General features: G+C 51.5%; 1 long non-coding RNA gene across 8 annotated transcripts; it reads left to right on the forward strand.

Annotated features, from left to right (window-relative positions):
• Positions 1–6,833: 6,833 nt before the first annotated feature.
• Positions 6,834–9,624, forward strand: LOC109753516 (uncharacterized). 8 transcript variants are annotated; one of them, XR_012204376.1, is made up of 7 exons: positions 6,907–7,284; positions 7,379–7,526; positions 7,615–7,705; positions 7,847–7,913; positions 8,302–8,395; positions 9,153–9,238; positions 9,411–9,624. It is a non-coding gene; the product is annotated as an uncharacterized lncRNA (long non-coding RNA). The 8 variants fall into 8 exon arrangements; XR_012204378.1 differs by having other exon boundaries at positions 6,922–7,284; positions 7,844–7,913; positions 8,302–8,426; XR_012204380.1 differs by having other exon boundaries at positions 6,922–7,284; positions 7,844–7,913.
• The last annotated feature ends 9,963 nt before the right edge of the window (positions 9,625–19,587 follow it).

The raw sequence follows: 19,587 nt of genomic DNA on the forward strand, positions 1-19,587 counted from the left end.
AACTTTGGCAATGATATATGTACCTAAAAGCACCAAGTTAATATTAGAAGCTAAACAACAATTTAAAAATGATGTAGTAAAACACTCCCTCCATCCCATTATATAAGATTTTATTACATGTATATCTAGACATCATCAGAACATTAAGGTAACACTCTTCCTTGTTGCTAGGTAGCCTGGGATTGCATATTTAGTCATTCAGTACAATGCATGTTGCTATGTAGCCCCAGATATATTAAATATGGCCCTAGTTAACCTATTGATAAATGGGTTACAGATATATTCAGTGAAATGTCCGATTCGACGATTAATCCCTTATCAGCCCCAGGCTACATGGTACCAGCTACCGATATCCTGAACAGTGAGTACATATAAGCAATGCGATGAAACTAACCTCGATGGAAAACAACACTGTTCTCGATATTGTCCTGCATGAGCCCATATAAAGGCACGTTAAGCACAATAGGCTAAACATCAACCAAATATATCCATGGTAGACAACATAATCTACAAATGATAACTTTAGTGTGCAGGCTTAAGCATGCTAGTTAAGCAAAACAAGAAGTGGAAAGGTGTGTTAACTGCATCAGGCATAACATTTAAAAACAAGCAAATAGTCATCGAAACTGGTATTGTGCAGGTCTAAAGTACACTAGTTATTGTTAAAAAACGAAAAGGCATGTTAGCTGCAATATCCTGAACAACAACCAAATATCGTAATTCATAGTGGTATTGTTGAAACTATTACTGATGAAATTGAACTGCACGGCAAATTGTTGCACATATAGAGTATCACATTGTGAAGAACCGAAATAAACAAGTCATAAGGCCATCTCTAGCCGATCCTTTAAAAGTTAAAGGACTAAAACCCTTAGTGGATATATATATACTCCAGCTATTTTTGGCCTTTTCTAGTCGATCCCCTAAACTTAACGTTGTAAGCTTCAATTTGATCAAGTTCAAAGCAGGTTCACCCGAAAGTAGCATGCATTCAAACATAAACATAGATAGTTTTGCATAACCGAACATAAAACATAAATTTAAACTAAGCTAAACTACTTTCGGTCGAAGTAGAGGTCGAGCCAATCCTTCCTCATCATGTACGGTGTGCCGCGAGCCGGGTCCGGGCCGGTTCCGTCGCCGGGGTCGTTGGGGAAGGCACTCCTCCACTCGTCGACGTCGATCTCCTCGTCCTCAGGGCCCACCTCGACGCCCTCCGCGCCGCCGCCTTCGACGTCGTCATCGGACGAGAGCGCGATAACCTCGCCGACCTCCGCGCTGCCGTCCTCACTGCCTTCGACCTTGTCATCGGAGGAGAGCGCGATAATCTCGCCGCCCTCCGCACCGGCAAAGATCGCCCGCTCCGCCCCCACGAGCTCCGGGTGCTGCCGGCGGAGCTCTTGCATGTAGGCCTCGTCGGCGGCCTCGGCCTCAAGGCGTTCCCACGCCTCGCGGTCCTCTCGTGCCGTAGCCGAGCTCACCACCCTGGCTCTGGTGGAACGAGGTCGACCGGACGTGTGCCGAAGGGGAAATTGAGCCTAGCCGCCGTGCCGTGGTAGCGGACCTGCCAGCGGTCGTACTCCATGGCCGCGAGCTCGGCCGTGTGGAAGCTACCGAGTCACCGGCAGGTGTGGGTCTCCCTATCTGTAATCTCAGCAGCCCACGTCCCCCACTACCGCTGCCGGACCTCGAGGTAGGACCTCGTCGGCTGCCGGGTCCGAGGGAGGACGGGGAAGCCCTCCAACCGGCGTAGGGGCGCGGCGGCGGGCGGATCGGGGGACCGACGGCGGCGAATCAAGCCCGCGGAGGACTACGGGGACACCTCGGCGACCACCTCGCTGGCGTCGGGCGAAAAGGCTGCGATAAACCTCCTTTTGGCCATTGGCTCCTCGAGCTCCCCGGCACACAGGCAGAGGTTGAGGATGGAGGCGCCGGCGATGGCGGCGACCTACCAATGGTTTCGAGGGTTGTGTGTGTCTATGTGAGTGGAGGTTTTGGTGTGTGTGGAGGGGGGCGGGGGGGGGGGCAAGGTGGTGTTTGAGGAAATACGGCAACTAAAATTTTTACTAGGCGGGAGTAACAAGGCGGGGCTACTGAAAATTTGGATCAAGGGCGAGCAGATATTTTTGAGATTGCGAGGGATGCAGAGGCGGGAGTAAAATGCCGGGGCTACTGAAAATTTGAATCAAGGGACTGAAGAAGAGCGGGAGTAACAGACATCGCACACGGTCCGCACATACTAATCGTGTGCTATCAAACATTAAAACCTTCCAGGCGGTAGATATTTTCGAGATTACGAGGCTGTAATATTTTCGAGATTGCGAGGGATGTAGAGGCGGGAGTATTTGGGGAGGTAGCTAGTGTGCTTGACACGCTGGCTGTTGACTGTAGCCGACGCACCTTCTCGCGTAAGCCATAGGCATACTATACACCGACGGTGCTCCAGGATATTTTATACTACATCTCACACGGTTGGTGATAATAAACTGTGTGGGATCTACTTGATTATTCATCTTCATATGAATTACATAATGGGGTCACAGGGGCAATGGACGGTGTTTGAATTGCAAGACCTTTTATTTGCAGTGAACATGCAAGTATATGTGTGTCGTAAAAGAATTGGAATTATTCAGGGTTCGTTTGGACATTTTATATATTAAACTAGTTTTCTAGCCATTTCAGGTGCACAATTCAAAATTAAAATACATGTACATACTCCGGTGCATATAAATTGATTGAAAAATAAAATATGTTCTTGGGTGCATGCTTAGGTACCATGCAAGAAATGGGAATGAATTTTAAACACCAGGGCACTGTTTATTGCTGGCAAAACATTGAGATACCTGGTTTTTAAATTCTAGTAAATCCAGAACTCGTCTGAAATTCAAGAAACTTGGCATGGTACCATGGAGCAGCATCAACATGCCGTGGTAGAAAATTTTTCCCATTTGGGGCAGGTTTGGGTATAAGCTTCTCACAAACCAGAGCTTCTCACAACAAGCCTGATGGTTTCGGTACGGAACATGCCACCTTTGGGGACGAAACGATATCCGTTGCCTTTTATTACTTTCAAAATTTTCCTAGTGTATACATAGAACAACAGGAGTGTTGTTGTAAGTTTTAGAATTTTTGGGGTTCGTTTGGACATTTTTATACATTAACTGGGTTTTCTAGGCATTTTATGTGCATAATTCAAATTTGAAATACATGCACATGCTCTGGTGCATATAAATTGGTTGAAAAAGTGCATGCTTAGGTCCCATGCAAGAAATGGGAATGAATTTCAAACACCAGGGCACAGTTGATTGCCGGCAAAATGTTGAGATACCTGGTTTTTAAATTCTAGTAAATCCAGAACTCGTCTGAAATTCATGAAACTTGGCATGGTATCATGGAGCGGCATCAACATGCCGTGGTAAAAAAATTTGTCCCATTTGGGGCAGGTTTGGGTATAAGCTTCTCACAAACCAGAGCTTCTCACAACAAGCCTGTTGGTTTCGGTACGGAACGTGCCACCTTTGGGGATGAAACGATATCCGTTGCCTCTTACTGCTTTAAAAAAAATTCTAGTGTCAACATAGAACAACAGGAGTGTTGTGTTAAGTTTTGGAATTTTTTGGGGTTCGTTTGTACATTTTTATACATTCGCTGGGTTTTCTAGGCATTTTATGTGCATAATTCAAATTTCAAATACATGCACATGCTCCATGTCAGTGTACAAAAGTAGGGGCTCTCCTTTTGACCCCTTTACTTGTGGACGGGCAATCAGAGCCGCGCGCGCCTGGCAGAGGAGGGAAGCCGGAGGGAAACCAAAGCACAAGGCCAACAAAAACAACGCCAAGACCAAGAACACCAAAGAGCAAGAGGGCGAGGTCAGCCCCGACAAGAGCCTTGCCGGGGCAATTCTCCCAGTACCAGCAGAGCGAGCCACCCTCGAGCCCAAGAGTTCCAAACGCCGCCAACGACTACGTTGGAACCAAGGATCGGGAGGCACCTCTGTGGTGGCATGCAGATCTTTGTCAAGATCATAAAGACACAAGGACCAGATGAGGACCAGAAGACAACGGCCCTCGGCGGGATCCTACCCAAGGAAATCCACAAGACCCCCGGCAAGCGCCTTGCCGGGGACGACCGCAGTGCCACGACAAGACCCTTGCCGCCCCCCCGGCAAGACCCTTGCCGAGGACACCAGCGGGGCCGCAGCCAGGCCCACCTCTGCCAAGATACCACCGCCGTTCCCATGCATCTGCTAGCTCACCCAGCTAGGCAGGCACCTGCGTGGCGATGGGCAGCCTCTACACTGACCCAGCAAGCACCTGCGTGGTGGCATGCAGATCTTCGTGAAGGCCCTACCACCGCACCAGCTCAGCTGCCTACCTGCCTACATGGCGCCGCGCGCATCGCTGGCCCGGGCGCGTGTCGAAGCGAGGCGGAGCGGCGACGGACGGGACATGCCTTGTTCCCGTCCTCGATAAAGCTAATGGACACCTAAGCAGCACATTAAATGCGTTCTGTCCCGTAACGCCGGGCGATAAGCTCGCGCACTGTAGACCTTTCCACCTCCTGTGTGCCACTGTGGCGACCCCTTTTGCCTATAAAAGGAGGCCCGAGGCGACCAGGAGAGGGATTCGGCTCTTTGGAACGGCGCAGCCACCGTAGCTAGTTCGAGAGCTCAAGAACACTCTGAAATACACACCAAAGCAGGACTAGGGTATTACGCATCCTCGCGGCTCGAACCTGGGTAAACGATCTTTGTGCTAGCTCCTAAACCTGCTATTCTCACAACCCCGTGCCCGCCAACCGCATAAGGGATTCCAGTGATCCCATAGGTGTCGTTTCCCCGACATCTTTGGCGCGCCAGGTAGGGTGCGCAGTTGTGAGAATCTGGTCTAGCAGTTAGCCTAGCAGTTCTTCATCACCATGGCTCCCAAGAAGAAGACGATCACGGCGATCGGCTCGTCGGGGGCCGAACGGCCCGTGCCAGTGCGGGCGGGCAGCAGGCCGGTCGCGGACAGAACCCGAGACGCGGCCCGCGAGCACCAGCATCGCTCTGGCAGTCAGAGCCTGGCAAGCGGCGTCGTTCGTGCGCCAGGCGACGGGCCGCACACCGCCAAATCCAAAGAGGGGGCCGGGTCCCCCGCAGGCGGCACGGGGCCCTCCAGGGGTGTCACTGTGCCCCCTATGGGAGGCGCAGCAACCTCGAAGACGCCTACGCCGGTGCCCGCAGCGCGCTCTTCCTAGGGTGCACGCGACGAGAAGCGCCACCATGCTGAAGACCCCGAACGCCGCCGTGGGAAGAGTCCTGTGCGTCATCTGCGGGACGAAGGAGGTCAGCATGCCCGCCGAAGTGCTGGCGAAAATGGCGCGCAGCCGCTGGGCCGTGATAGAGCTCCTTCTAACGTGGTTAGAAGTCGAAGCGCGCGCCACGGTCCACGCTAGCGGAAGCTTTGGCGCGCGCGCAGCTACTCCTCGAGTTCCGTCCTGCTGCGGAAAAGTTCGATGTGTGGAGGGCCACCATCCGGAGCTTTGTCGGCGTCGCCAACCAAGACGAGCCACGACCAGCTGGGCCCTCAGGCCGACGCTCCGTCGAACCACCGCACGCCAGCGGTGGAGGGGCCGGAGGTGCTGCGGCCACGGTGCACTCTCCTCCTCCACGCCAGCCACCGCGGGTGTCGACCTGTCATGATGACGCGTGTGATAACATTTCCATAGCGTCGTCCGACCCACGGACCCACCGCGACCAGCGCCAAGTTCTTCGGGAGCGAGCCCATGAAGACGCTCGAACCACCATCGAGCGCCGGCGCGATATACGCCACCAGTCAGATAGGCGGGCGGGGCCCGCTATGGACCACCCAGCACCGGGAGGCTCCGACGGCCTACCTTACGAGGTGGGTTACCCAGCCTTTACCCGTGAGCTGCGGCAGTTCCAGTGGCCATCCCACCGTACGTTCAAGCCTGTTGTCGGCGAGAAGTACAACGACAAGACCCACTCGTCGGAGTCCTCAGCATCTACACCATCGCGATGCAAGCCGCTGGGGCTCGCGTCGACAAGGTGCTTTCCAATTACTTCCCGTTGGCCCTGAAGCCCAATGTCATGTCTTAGTTGATGCACTTGCCGGCGGATTCCATTTCTTCTTGGTCGGATCTGTGTGATGAGTTCGTTGGTGCCTTCACCGGAGGCCACCAAGCTCATGGCCAGGCGAGTGATTTGCATATCATTCCCCAGAAGGAAGGTGAAAACCTGCGCAAGTACATACGGAGGTTCAGCCGAGTGCAATACAACATCCCATATGTTCATGATGCCGCCGTGATCAGCGCATTCCATCAGAATGTGCACAACCGCAAGATGCGTGAAGAGCTGGCAATGAACAAGGTCAAGGATGTGGCCGAACTCTATGTTCTGGCCGATAGATGCGCTCGGGCTGAAGAGGGGAGGAAGTACCCCAGCGAGGACGCCGGTGCGGAAACCGACTCGACAAACGAAGAGAAGACAACATTCATCACCCCATGTGGTACGTATTGCTTTTTATGGATGCCTTTCGGGTTGAAGAGTGCTGGCTCGACGTTCGCGAGGGCGGTCCAAATTGGTTTTGAGCCCCAGCTACATAGAAATATGGAAGTTTACATGGATGACATAGTGGTCAAAACCAAGGACAAGGCAACTCTCGTACAAGACTTAGAAGAGACGTTTGCCAACCTGCACAAAATCAACCTCAAGCTGAACCCTGAGAAGTGTGTCTTCGGTGTTCCATCCAGCAAACTTCTCGGGTTCTTTGTGTCGCAGCGTGGGATCCACTACAACAAAAACACCCCTATGGCAACACATATCTACCAACGAATCCTAGCTATGTGTTGTTTGGTCCACCTCCCACCTCCCCACCTCGCATGAATCGCTAACCTCCCTGTACCCACCTTCACATTATCGATAGAAAAAAACTCCACATTATCTCTAACTTCTCCGTCCAAATAGAACCACGCAGGCAAGCCAAATACTTTCTCTCCGTGAATACTGCACCGCTGCCGCCGCCGAATCTGGCTAGCTCCGGCGCTCTACCACGCCGCCGCCCACCGGACCGGCTACCCCTCACCGCCCTCCTGGGATACCCTGCCATGATGACGTCCTCCGCGCCCCTAGATGCGGCCAGCAGCAGCCCTAGTGGCCACGGGTCACCACTCACCGGCGCCTCCTCTGGTTTATCGCCCTAGTACCCCGCGGCACATCTCCGCACGGACGGCTGCCGGCTCGGCCTTGGCTACCTCGACTCCGACGACGCTGACGGTTCAGTAAGCCACTCCTCCCCTGACACCCTCTTCTCTTTCTTTTTTGTTGCGAGAGACACCCTCTTCTCTTACCTAATCTTGTTGTCTGTGTGTCAAGCCATGGAAGATTCTTTGCAAGTCATCGTGGCGACAATCTGCGGCTGCGCTACCTTGAACACTCAGTCTGATCCACCGCCGCCGGCGCTAGCTTGCACCAACATCCACGTCACTTCAGTTCGTAAATCATAGAATGCCTAGCGATGATGGTTTGTCCCCTCCCCATTTCATTCCTGCCTTTGAGACTTTGTAACTCTGAGCGCTCACTTGTTTACCACAATCCCTTTCTTGTACTAGTGCCACCATGGCGACATTGGAGACATGCATTGACTACCAGAGACAAGGACCTACTCGACACATCCTCTGGCCCTCTGTTCATGCTGCCAAGGTATGGGATAACCATAATCCCTAACTATCGACTCCCTCCAATCCTAAATCCAAGCAGCATCTGCCCACTTAATCCCCTCCGCTAGGTGTACATACTAGAGCTTCGATCCAGAATTTATTCTATTCTTTTGATTCTTAGCAGGAGAGAGGAGTTGTTTGGTCCAACTTGTTTCGGCCTCAGATCTGCTACGGAAAACTTGTTGAGACCCGTGAGTTACTATATTGTAGTGCTTCTGCAAGTTTACTTAAGTTGAATTAGAGTTTATTAATATTTGCTAGTGTACTCATGTCGATGCAGCCGTACAATCGTGGAAATTGTTAATGCAAACTAATGTACATAAAAAGCCAACACACGGTACTTCTTGCCACAAGAAAATAATCTGTAATTGATCCACTTATTTTTTATGTTTGGAAGGATGGATTCTTTGGGATATTGCAATGAATTGGTTCTCAATCAAGAGAGTGTTTTTATAACGAATCTGCTATTTTAGTATATTTGGTGATTGATTAGTTTTGTGTGTGATTGATGATGCTTAGTGGCTAGTTTAGGAAATCTATATTCATGAGAGGAAATTGTGTTCTGGTGTACAATGACAGTGTTGTCCAACGGACTTGTGTCGGCCTGCAGAAGTTTGGTGGAACGAAAATGTACACCTAAATGACAGTGTTGTTCAAGTTTTCTTTTTGGCAGGTTAGTTGAAGTTACCCCTGCAAAAAAATAGGTTAGTTCAAGTTACACTTCCTTATTTAAATGGTTGGACAGAAAAAAAGAACATTTTATGTGTGGGTATCTTAATTAAAGTTACAATTACTCAGTGGCAGTATACATTTACATTTTTTTGTGTATATTACAGTCTAGATGCCTTAACGTCACCATAATCTTTGACCTTAGGATATGATTTTTCTTTTTGTGCCATGAAAAAATATGTTCGTTACGACATGCATGTCTACAATGCTAGATATATGATCCTGATGTATAGGCTAGCGGCACATGAAAAGGAAAAATAAAGGGAAAAATTTTTAGACGAGTGCCTAACACAATGGGATGCCTAGTTCAGATCTATGCATTGTTAAAATTAACAGTTTTGCTAAAACACATGTAGATGAGCCATAAGTATTGCACATCTAAGTCATATGTCATTGATCTTACATCGAGATTCATGTGGATATTTTATTTTTTCTTTCTTCTTTTTCTCTTTATGCTTGATTCACTCACTTAGATGTACAATAAGTAGAGCACATCTAGATGTGCCCTAGACACACCCATTAACATTAATTAAATCGAGTCTCTTATGGTAAAAAGAAACGACAAGGATTTTTCTTGATCATTGAGATTAAACTGAACTGATGTGAGCCTTCCCTCAACAAAAGGATCAACTCTAGAATATTTAAGTGTTACATGCGGTCTTCCATCTCTATATGCTAAACTTTTATTCTGTTTATTTCAGTTGTTGGATTGGCACTTGCCATTCAAACCCAATACTAAGCAATGGACAGGGTGGTGACGATTAATCCAGTAACATTGTCATGGAAGGTATTCACATTAAGTTCATAGAAAATATTATGAGCCAGCATGAATCGTGGGAAGATTAAGATGGTAGTGACTAAATCTTACGCATGGCCTTCAACCTTTGTATGTTGCTCCTTTTTTATTTCTCTTTTGACCTGATTTTTCTCTCTAATAATACTTTATTCATTCATGTCAGTTCTTTGTTGCTGAAGATTGCCAGGATGAATGGATGATGCATGGCTAAGTTGTTGATTGCAAGGTGGAGAATGGGGCTGCTACCATATAGTTTTACACCAAAGTTGTAGAATGTAATTTTCATGGTCAATGTATAGAAAATCATGTGTGGATTCTTTGGATTGTGTTAATGTAATGCAACCCGGTTGATTTAATATATGAAGTATTTTTGGTCACTGGATTGCTGCTCCTGTGCACTGTTGGTATCGACCTAATTATTGTTCACAATATATAAAAATAGTAGTTCATGCTACGTAGCAATGCACAGAAGCGTCTGTTATGTCTGCTTGAAAATTAGTTGGTGTATTTTATGACCAACGCATACGAAGTGTTGTTAGGACGCAACTATATATGTTGCTTCATTGCAACGCATCTTCACTTTGATTACCAACGCAATTATATACGTTGTTGTAGACCCTTCCAACGCCACCAAAGGCAACGCATAATAATCCGTTGGTGTAGACCTTAGCAATGGTTATACAGACATACGACAACGCATCAATACGTTGCGAAGGGGGGTTCCTGTTGTAGTGATCGAGGCAAACCCAGACAAGATCAATGCTATCGAGCAGATTGAGGCGCCCAAGCGGATCAAGGATGTGCGTCGGCTCACTGGCTGCGTTGCCGCCATGAGCCGATTCATCTCCAAGTTTGCCGAGCACGCCCTTCCCTTTTTCAAGATTTTGAAAAAGGCGGGCCCGATGGAGTGGACCCCGGAAGCCGAAGCAGCACTACAGGATCTGAAAAAATACCTCTCTTCCACACCAGTACTGGTGGCGCCTAAACCGCAAGAGCCGTTGCTGCTGTATCTGGTGGCGACGAATCAAGTGGTCAGCGCCGCGCTGGTGGCACAGAGGGAGGTCGACGAAGAGGCAGTGGCAACGGCAGGGCCGGCGGATGGCGAGCCAGAGATTCCCCTGGCAGGGCCTGGTGCCGGCAAGGCAAGGCCCCCGGCGGAGTCTGACGCCATCAGGACAGGGCCCGCACAACCAAATGAAGTGGTGCAGAAGAAGAAGATGATGCATCACCCGGTTTACTTTGTCAGCTCCCTCTTACAGGGGGCTAGGTCAAGGTACTCCGGTGTGCAGAAATTGCTCTTCGGCCTCCTTATGGCCTCGAGGAAGCTGTGTCATTACTTCCAAGCTCACGAGATCACTGTCGTCACCCGCCTCCCGTTGCAACGGATACTGCACAACCCAGACGCAACCGGAAGAATTGTGGAGTGGGCCTTGGAGTTATTGAGCTTTGGGTTGAAGTTTGAAAGTACTTCAACAGTCCAGAGTAGAGCCCTGGCGGAGTTCATTGCAGAATGGACCTCAACGCCTGATGAAGAGATCCAGGAGACCACTCTCCCCGGCAAGGAAACAAGTCGCGACTGGATTATGTACTTTGACAGGGCTTTCTCGCCGCAAGGCGCCGGTGCTGGTGTGCTGCTCGTCGCACCCACCGGAGAGCACCTCAAGTATGTAATCTAGATGCACTTTCGTAGGGAGATGTCCACCAACAACACTGCTGAGTACGAGGGGTTGCTTACCGGTCTCAGGATCGCGGCAGACCTCGGGGTTAAGAAGCTCATCGTCAGGGGTGATTCGCAGCTTGTCGTCAGACAAGTCAACAAAGATTATCAGAGCCCGTTGATGGAGGCCTACGTGGATGAGGTGAGGAAGCTGGAGGAGTGCTTTGACGGTATACAAGCGGAGCACGTTCCCCGAGCGGAGAACGACATCACCGGTTACTTGTCAAAGCGCGCCGCATTCAGGCTACCTGTGGAACCAGGTACCTTTTTGCTTCGGCTAACTCAACCATCCGTCGAACCATCAACGGAGCAGAACAAACGAAGGAAATCAGGCCCCGGCAAGTACTTTCCCGCTGAGCCCCCGAGGGCCGCCGGCAAGGGTGTTGCCGCGGATTCTGAGCTTATCAAGGAGCGACTAACTCCGGCAGACCGTCAAGCCCTGGCCGTAGAGACGGCCGCTCCCATGGCAGAAGAAATGCCTTTGGTCCTTGCCGATGAGCCCCAGGCTCCGGCATGGGCGCAGCATTCCGTCCGATTCCTCCAAGCAGGGGAGCTTCCTGAGGAGCAGGAAGAAGCGGAGAAAGTAGCCCATCGGTCTGCTATGTATCAGTTCGTCGATGACGTCCTGTATAGGAAGAGATCGAACTGTGTGAAATTGAAGTGCATTCCCCGGGAGGAAGGACTGGAGCTGTTGGCGGAGATACACGGAGGCATATGTGGCTCCCACATAGGGTCGGGGCCCTTGCCGGCAAGGCGTTCCGGCAGGGTTTCTTCTAGCTCACTGCCCTCCAGGATGCAACGACACTAATAACCAAGTGTGAAGCGTGTCAGTTCCATTCGAAGAAGCTTCATCAACCAGCTCAAGCCCTTCAAACAATTCCTCTTTCCTGGCCATTCTCGGTCTGAATGCTCGACATCCTGGGCCCTTTCCCCCGCGCTGTCGGGGGCTTTGAGTACTTGTACGTTGCGATTGACAAGTTCACAAAGTGGCCGGAGGTGGAAATAGTGAGGAAGGTGACAGCACAGTCAGCTGTCAAGTTCTTCAAAGGGCTAGTTTGCCGTTTTGGTGTGCCAAACAGAGTCATCACCGACAATGGCACGCAGTTCACAAGCCACACCTTCATGCAATACATCCAAGACCTCGGCAGCAAGGTCTGTTTCGCTTCGGTAGCACACCCACGGAGAAACGACCAAGCAGAGAGGGCAAATGCTGAAGTGTTGCGAGGCATGAGGACAAAGACTTTTGACAGGCTGCACAAGAGTGGAAGGCGCTGGATTGATGAGTTGCTGGCGGTTCTTTGGTCGATCAGGACGACGCCAAATCGAGCCACCGGCCAGACACCCTTTGCCCTGGCATACGGGGCAGAAGCAGTTCTCCCCACGGAACTCATATACGGGTCACCTCGAGTGCTCGCTTACGACGAGCTTGAGCAAGAGCAATTGCGGCAAGATGACGCAACGCTCCTTGAGGAAGATCGTCTTCGGGCGGCTGTGAGAGCAGCACGCTACCAGCAAGCCTTGCGCCACTACCATAGCCGCAAGGTTCATGCCCGAAGCTTTGAGGAAGGCGACCTTGTTCTTCAGCGCGTTCAATCGGCCAAGAATTCCAACAAGTTGACGCCGAAGTGGGAAGGCCCTTATCGGGTAATACGAGTCACCAGGCCCGATGCAGTCCGCCTGGAGAACGAAGATGCTATTCCAGTGAGCAACTCCTGGAACATCGAACATCTTCGCAAGTTTTACCCATAAGGCGCGCTTGCCGGGCCTCTCAGCAAGCCACCCTTTTGTACAAGCCTTGCCGACAAGGCATGTAACCCTTGGTACAAAGCCAGGCGCAGACCCTGAGCATAAATAAATGAAGCGCTGGCGCCCTAAGTTATAGCATGCATGCTAGGTTAAGTCTCTCCCTCGGTTAGGGTTGATAGTGCTTAGCGGCGACTAACCCCTAGCCTAGAGGTCGAGTGTGCGTCTTTCTGTCTTCTTTGGTTCGCAGGGCACGTGGACGCTTCTGCTGAGCCACTTGGAAGAAAGAGAACGAACCGACGCTCCGGCCCCGGCAAGCCAAGACTGCCGGGGGCCCAAAGACACAAGGATCCAACCACGGCAAGCCAAGGTTGCCGGGGGGCTGCGGATTCAGATAAGTCTTTTCATCCCGTGTTATGCGTTTCCGTATGGAACTGGGACATGTGAAACCTCGTTTATATTCTTAAACCACAGTGCTCCTATTTTCCTGTACCCAGGAGCTATCCCCTGGGTCGGAACTTGGTCGTACTCGCGGTGGCAAGAAAAGGAATGAGGGGCCTAACTCTACTTCGCCCATGCCTCCGCCAAGAGCGTGAGAATGGTCGACTGAAGTGGGGGGACCGCAAGGCCTGTTGCCGGGCGACAATGTTTATCTTAAAAATAACGAGGATTCACTCCTTGGCATGGGCCTCGCTCATGCACAAAGAACCCGGCAAGCACCCTTTTTCATTAAAAACGTCCCATACAGGTACAGTTCATACGGGATGAAAAACATGAGCAAGGGGATTAAAAGTTTTAAATCTAACAAGTGCCCGCAGGCTTACAAACTAAAAAAAAGATAAGATGCCCGTAACCCCTTTCTTGTCCCTCTCCTCAAGAGATGGAACAAGGTAGCAGGAGGGCGAAAGGAGCGCCTAGGCGAGGTGCGAGAAGCAGAAGGCACCAAGAGAGCATCCCGGTGCCGGAGCTGGAAGATGAGGCAGCGGCCCGACAATACGTGACGAAGGCATCGGTGCCCGTGTACTCCGACTTGACGGCCGCCGCCCGCCTTCTTCGCCTTCTTCGGCCCTCCTACGCCAGCCGCCCAAGGAGGCGATGGGGAACGCATCGATGAAGAGCTTGACGAGGAAGGCCCTGGGCAGGGCTTGTGGCCGAGGGAGGGGCGACACGGTCAGTCGGAGTCAGGGCCGGCGCCTCGCCGCTCGACGCCCTCGTCGTCGCTGTCACTGTCCTCCTCGTCACTCCCGCTCGAGGAGGAATCTTCATCGTCGGAGGAGCTCTCCACGTAGCACTTCAGGCGAGTTCCAAGATCTCCAAAGACCTTGACGGAGAGTAGCCGTTCTCCATTAATTTGAAATAGAGAACGAGCCCCGCCGTCAGGCTGTGGATGCGAGCGAACGTCTTCCATCCGCGGCGGAGGTACATGACGTGAGGAGCGGGGAAGTCAACGTCGACCCGCGTGCCGCCGTTCCTGCAGCCCCTCATGTGCAGCCTGAGGGTCTGGGGCGGATCGAGCTCCATCTCCCGAGAAAATGGGGTAGGGAGACAGAGGCGGCGACTCGGTGGCCGGCGCAGCCTAATGAAGAACTCGCGGGGCTGGTCCCTGATGTGGCCCTGCATAGGGGGAGGCATCGTTGACAGGGGCGAGGCCGGAGCGCCGCCCCATCCCCCTCTTCCCCGAGCACCACGGCAACCTCGGCCTCGCCCCCTCCCTCTTCCTCTTGTGGCCTGCTCCGCCGCCACAAGTTCTTGGGAAGGAGGGACGCGCTGTCGAGCAGCGACCCTCGTGGCTACCGTTGAAGGGCCGGCACCTCCTCTCGCCATGGCAGACGGAAGAAAGGAGCCGAAGTGAATGGGTATGGATGATGAAAGGATGTGGGATGCCGTCCCCCTCCCCCTTCTTATAAAGGGGTGGGGTCGGGGCTCGGCCGCCCTGCTCGGCCAATCCGGCCATCGGAGGCGCAGGGAATCGAGACCGACCCGCTGCCCCAATCAGCGACGGCCCGGTTTCCCGCCTCCACCGCCTGCCACCTGCATGGGGGACACGTGGCGAGCAAGCAGAATTGAGGGGGCGGGTGAGGCGACCGTTCCCCACCCCATGATCGTGGGGCATGGACGCCTTGAAGGCCACGACCCGAGTCCGCCCGGGTAAATGAGCTGCGCCTCCGCGCCTCCCTCTTTTTGGGGAAGGCACGAGCCGCCTCTTTACCATGATGTGATGCATGCATGCGGGAACCGCCCCACGCATGACCCCCACGTCACGCACGACCCTCCACGTCGCGCGTTCAACGCGGGTCGTGGGGAAGCACAGCGGACGAAAAGTTACTGCGGTAAAATCCGCCCCAACTGTGCGCGCAGCGTTCTGGGCCTGGCCCAACAACGCGTCGCACTTATGTGTGGCCCAGACCCGGGGGCTCCTGTCGCTGTACAAAAGTAGGGGCTCTCCTTTTGACCCCTTTACTTGTGCACGGGCAGTCAGAGCCGCGCGCCATGGTCGCACATAGCCGGGCAGAGGAGGGAAGCCAGAGGGAAACAAAAGCACAAGGCCAACAAAAACAACGCCAAGACCAAGAACACCAAAGAGCAAGAGGGCAAGGTGGACTCCCCCGGCAAGGCGCTTGCCGGGGCGGCCTCCGCGGCCCCGGCAAGAGCCTTGCCGGGGCAACTTGCCCCGTACCAGCAGAGCGAGCCACCCTCGAGCCCAAGAGTTCCAAACGCCGCCAACGACTACGTTGGAACCAAGGCTCGGGAGGCACCTTTGTGGTGGCATGCAGATCTTTGTCAAGATCATAAAGACACAAGGATCAGATGAGGACCAGAAGACGACGGCCCTCGACGGGATCCTAGCCGAGGAAATCCACAAGACCCCCGGCAAGCGCCTTGCCGGGGACAACCACAGCGCCACGGCAAGACCCTTGCCGGGCCCCCTGGCAAGACCCTTGCCGAGGACACCAGCGGGGCCGCAGCCAGACCCACATCTGCCAAGATACCACCGCCGTTCCCATGTAGCTGCTAGCTCACCCAGCTGGGCAGGCACCTGCGTGGCGACGGGAAGCCTCTACACCGACCAAGCAAGCACCTGCGTGATGGCATGCAAATCTTCATGAAGGCCCTACCACCGCGCCATCTTAGCTGCCTGCCTGCCTACATGGCGCCGCGTGCATTGCTGGCCCGGGCGCGTGTTGAAGCGAGGCGAAGCGGCGACAGACGGGATGGGCCTCGTTCCCGTCCCCGATAAAGCTAATGGACACCTAAGCAGCGCATTAAATGCGTTCTGTCCCGTAACGCCGGGCGATAAACTCACGCACTGTAGACCTTTGCACCTCCTGTGTGCCACTGTGGCGACCCCTTTTGCCTATAAAAGGAGGCTCGAGGCGACCAGGAGAGGGATTCGGCTCTTTGGAACGGTGCAGCCACCGTAGCTAGTTCGAGAGCTCAAGAACACTGAAATACACATCAAAGCAGGACTAGGGTATTACGCATCCTCGCGGCCCGAACCTGGGTAAACGATCTTTGTGCTAGCTCCTAAACCTGCTCTTCTCACAACCCCGCGCCCGCCAACCGCAGAAGGGATTCCAGTGATCCCATAGGTGTTATTTCCCCGACACTCCAGTGCATATAAATTGGTTGAAAAATCAAATTTGTGTCCTTGGGTGCATGCTTAGGTCCCATGCAAGAAATGGGAATGAATTTCAAACACCAGGGCACTATTGATTGCCAGCAAAACATTGCGATTCCTGGTTTTTAAATTCTAGTAAATCCAAAACTCATCTGAAATTCATGAAACTTGGCACGGTATCATGGAGGGGCACCTGACATGCCGTGGTAAATTTTTTGTCCCATTTGGGGCAGGTTCGGGTATAAGCTTCTCACAAACAATAGCTTCTCACAACAAGGCTGATGGTTTCGGTACGGAACGTGCCACCTTTGGGGACGAAACGATATCCGTTGCCTCTTATTGCTTGCAAAAATTTTCTAGTGCCAACATAGAACAACATGAGTGTTGTGTTAAGTTTTGGAATTTTTCGGGGTTCGTTTGGAAATTTTTATACATTAACTTGGTTTTCTAGGCATTTTATGTGCATAATTCAAATTTTAAATACATAGTGCATATAAAATGGTTAAAAATCAAATTTGTGTCCTTGGGTGCATGCTTAGGTCCCATGCAAGAAATGGGAATGAATTTCAAACACCAGGGCACTGTTGATTGCCGGCAAAACGTTGAGATACCTGGTAGTTAAATTCTAGTAAATCCAAAACTCGTCTGAAATTCATGAAACTTGGCATGGTATCATGGAGCGGCACCCGACATGCCGTGGTAAATTTTTTGTCCCATTTGGGGCAGGTTTGGGTATAAGCTTCTCACAAACCAGAGTTTCTCACAACAAGCCTGATGGTTTCGGTACGGAATGTGCCACCTTTGGGGACAAAACGATATCCGTTGCCTCTTATTGCTTTACAAAATTTTCTAGTGCCAACATAGAACAACAGGAGTGTTGTGTTAAGTTTTGGAATTTTTCGGGGTTCGTTTGGACATTTTTATACATTAACTATGTTTTCTAGGCATTTCATGTGCATAATTCAAATTTGAAATACATGCACATGCTCCAGTGCATATAAATTGGTTTAAAAATCGAATCTATGTCCTTGGGTGCATGCTTAGGTCCCATGCAAGAAATGGGAATGAATTTCAAACACCAGGGGACTGTTGATTGCCGGCAAAACATTGTGATACATGGCTTTTAAATTCTAGTAAACCCAAAACTCGTCTAAAATTCATGAATCTTGGCATGCTATCATGGAATGGCACCCGAGATGCTATGGTATTTTTCGTGTCCATTTTGAGAGAAGGCACACTCGAATAACAGCCAACAAAGGCATTTTGAAAAAATAGCTGCCACTGTAACTTCTCAAACGTTTGTATAATTCAAACCGTGTGCGTTCTGTTAACCATTCACGTGACCCCACGTGTCTTGGTTTTAATGGCTATAAGAGGTGCCGTGCGGACATCTGCTTGACTGAACGGGAGGCGTGCTAGCGCAGTCCGGTGCGCAGGCTCATCGGGAAGCGTGCAAGCTGTTCAACGCATGATATGTGGATCTCTTCAACGCAAACGGTTTAGAATACAGTATGCAAATTAAAGCCAGACTTCGGTGCTAAGCCAAGAGACACTGCGATTTATCAAAATATATGCAGCTAAAAATCAATAGCACTATCTAATTTTTGCAACTGAACCAAACATCTGGGCATCGTGGCTCTGCCGGAAAGATTGAGAAACTTGGTTTTTTAATTTCTGTAAATCCAAAACACGCCTGAAAATCATGAAACTTGCCATGGTGTCATGACATGGCTCCAACATGCTGTGGTAATTTTTTTGTCCGATTTGCGAAGGCGCACACATTAACAATCGACAAAGTCATTTTGGAACAAGTGTTGTCACGTTACAAATCAGAAACACAAGTATTATTGAAACCGTGGGTGTTCTACTTACCAATTACGTGCCGCCACGCGTCCCTTTTTTATTGGCTAGGAGGTGCCATGCGGGGTAGCTATTTCAGTACGGGAGGCGTGCGATCAGACCCCTGCGCGTGCTCATCGTGAGGACAGCCCTTTGACCTCTACCCGCCGTGCACCTCCCTCCCAGCGTCTCCATTAATGGCGCCGGAGCCCCTGTTCTACGGCGTGTCTATATGTCTCACGGGACAGAGATTTAAGAGAGAAAAATGAAAATCTGAAAAGAAAGTTTTACACGGAGCTTGATGTAAGATCCGACGGACCTATATGGCATCGACTGCGACTTATAGACAATGGATAATAATTGTCTTACATATTTAGGAACATAATTAAAAAAAGCCATATGCGGCAACACCCGAAATACACAAGGGCAAAAGAAGGAAGACAACGATTTGGCTCGCTGATCTCTACTTTCTTGATGCGCTGCTGCAGGCCGCGGGAACTAGTCTCTACGGCAAGCGGTGATGAGCTCTTTCTTGTCCTCAAGATGCTGCTTGAGAGCATCCACGGATTCCTCCACTAGCCTTCTGCGATCGATGTGCAGCATGGCATTCTCGTCCATAAGTTTCTCAACGATGACGTTCGGTCCTCTTCAATAAGGTAGTGGTCTCCTCCTGCTACTCCGCACTTCCGACTATCTTCGCCCTCAGCCAGTCGCGCTCGGCCCGGAGCTTCGCATTGCTCTCATTTAGTTGCTAGATGACGCCGGTAGCCTGTTCAAAAGAGGCTTTCATGTCGTCCTGCAACCTCGCCCAACCGGAGATCTGATCCATCTGGCTATGGACGATCTCATGCATGCGCCTGTAAGAGTCCTCGCTTGCCCTCGAGACATTTACCTAGGCCGCCGTGGCGCGGGAGGACATCTCTGCTGCATTCACGGCGTGGCGGGACATCTCTTCTGCTTCCGCGGCGCGGCCGGACCAGTCTGCTGCATCGACGGCGCGGCAGGACCTCTATGCTGCTACGGCCGCGGGGCGGGACATGTCGGTTGCGTTCGCGGTGAGGCGGTACATATCTCGTGCTTCTGCTTCCATGCTTGCATATCCCTGGTGGCAATCTCTCAGCCCAAAACTCACGCTGGCCATGGCAGACGCAAGGGAACGATGATGAATGACTTGTTTGTTTTTGTGGATGAGGAGTTGAGGAGGAATGTGCAGTCATCTTGGAGTAGTAGTATTTATAACCAAGTACTAATACGCTCCTAAGTGGGAAACCGTTTAGGTTTTGATCGATGTGAACAGGTTTGCAATTTGGAATGTGACGAGACGCAGGCTCAAAATTTACTGACGATTATATGTGCGGCACTATTCCCGGAAGGCGTAACATGGGCACGTACGCCTTCTCGGCCGCGTACGTGGCGTTTGCA

The sequence above is a fragment of the Aegilops tauschii genome, chromosome 3 (genome assembly GCF_002575655.3).
Source record: "Aegilops tauschii subsp. strangulata cultivar AL8/78 chromosome 3, Aet v6.0, whole genome shotgun sequence".
Lineage (NCBI taxonomy): Eukaryota > Viridiplantae > Streptophyta > Magnoliopsida > Poales > Poaceae > Aegilops > Aegilops tauschii.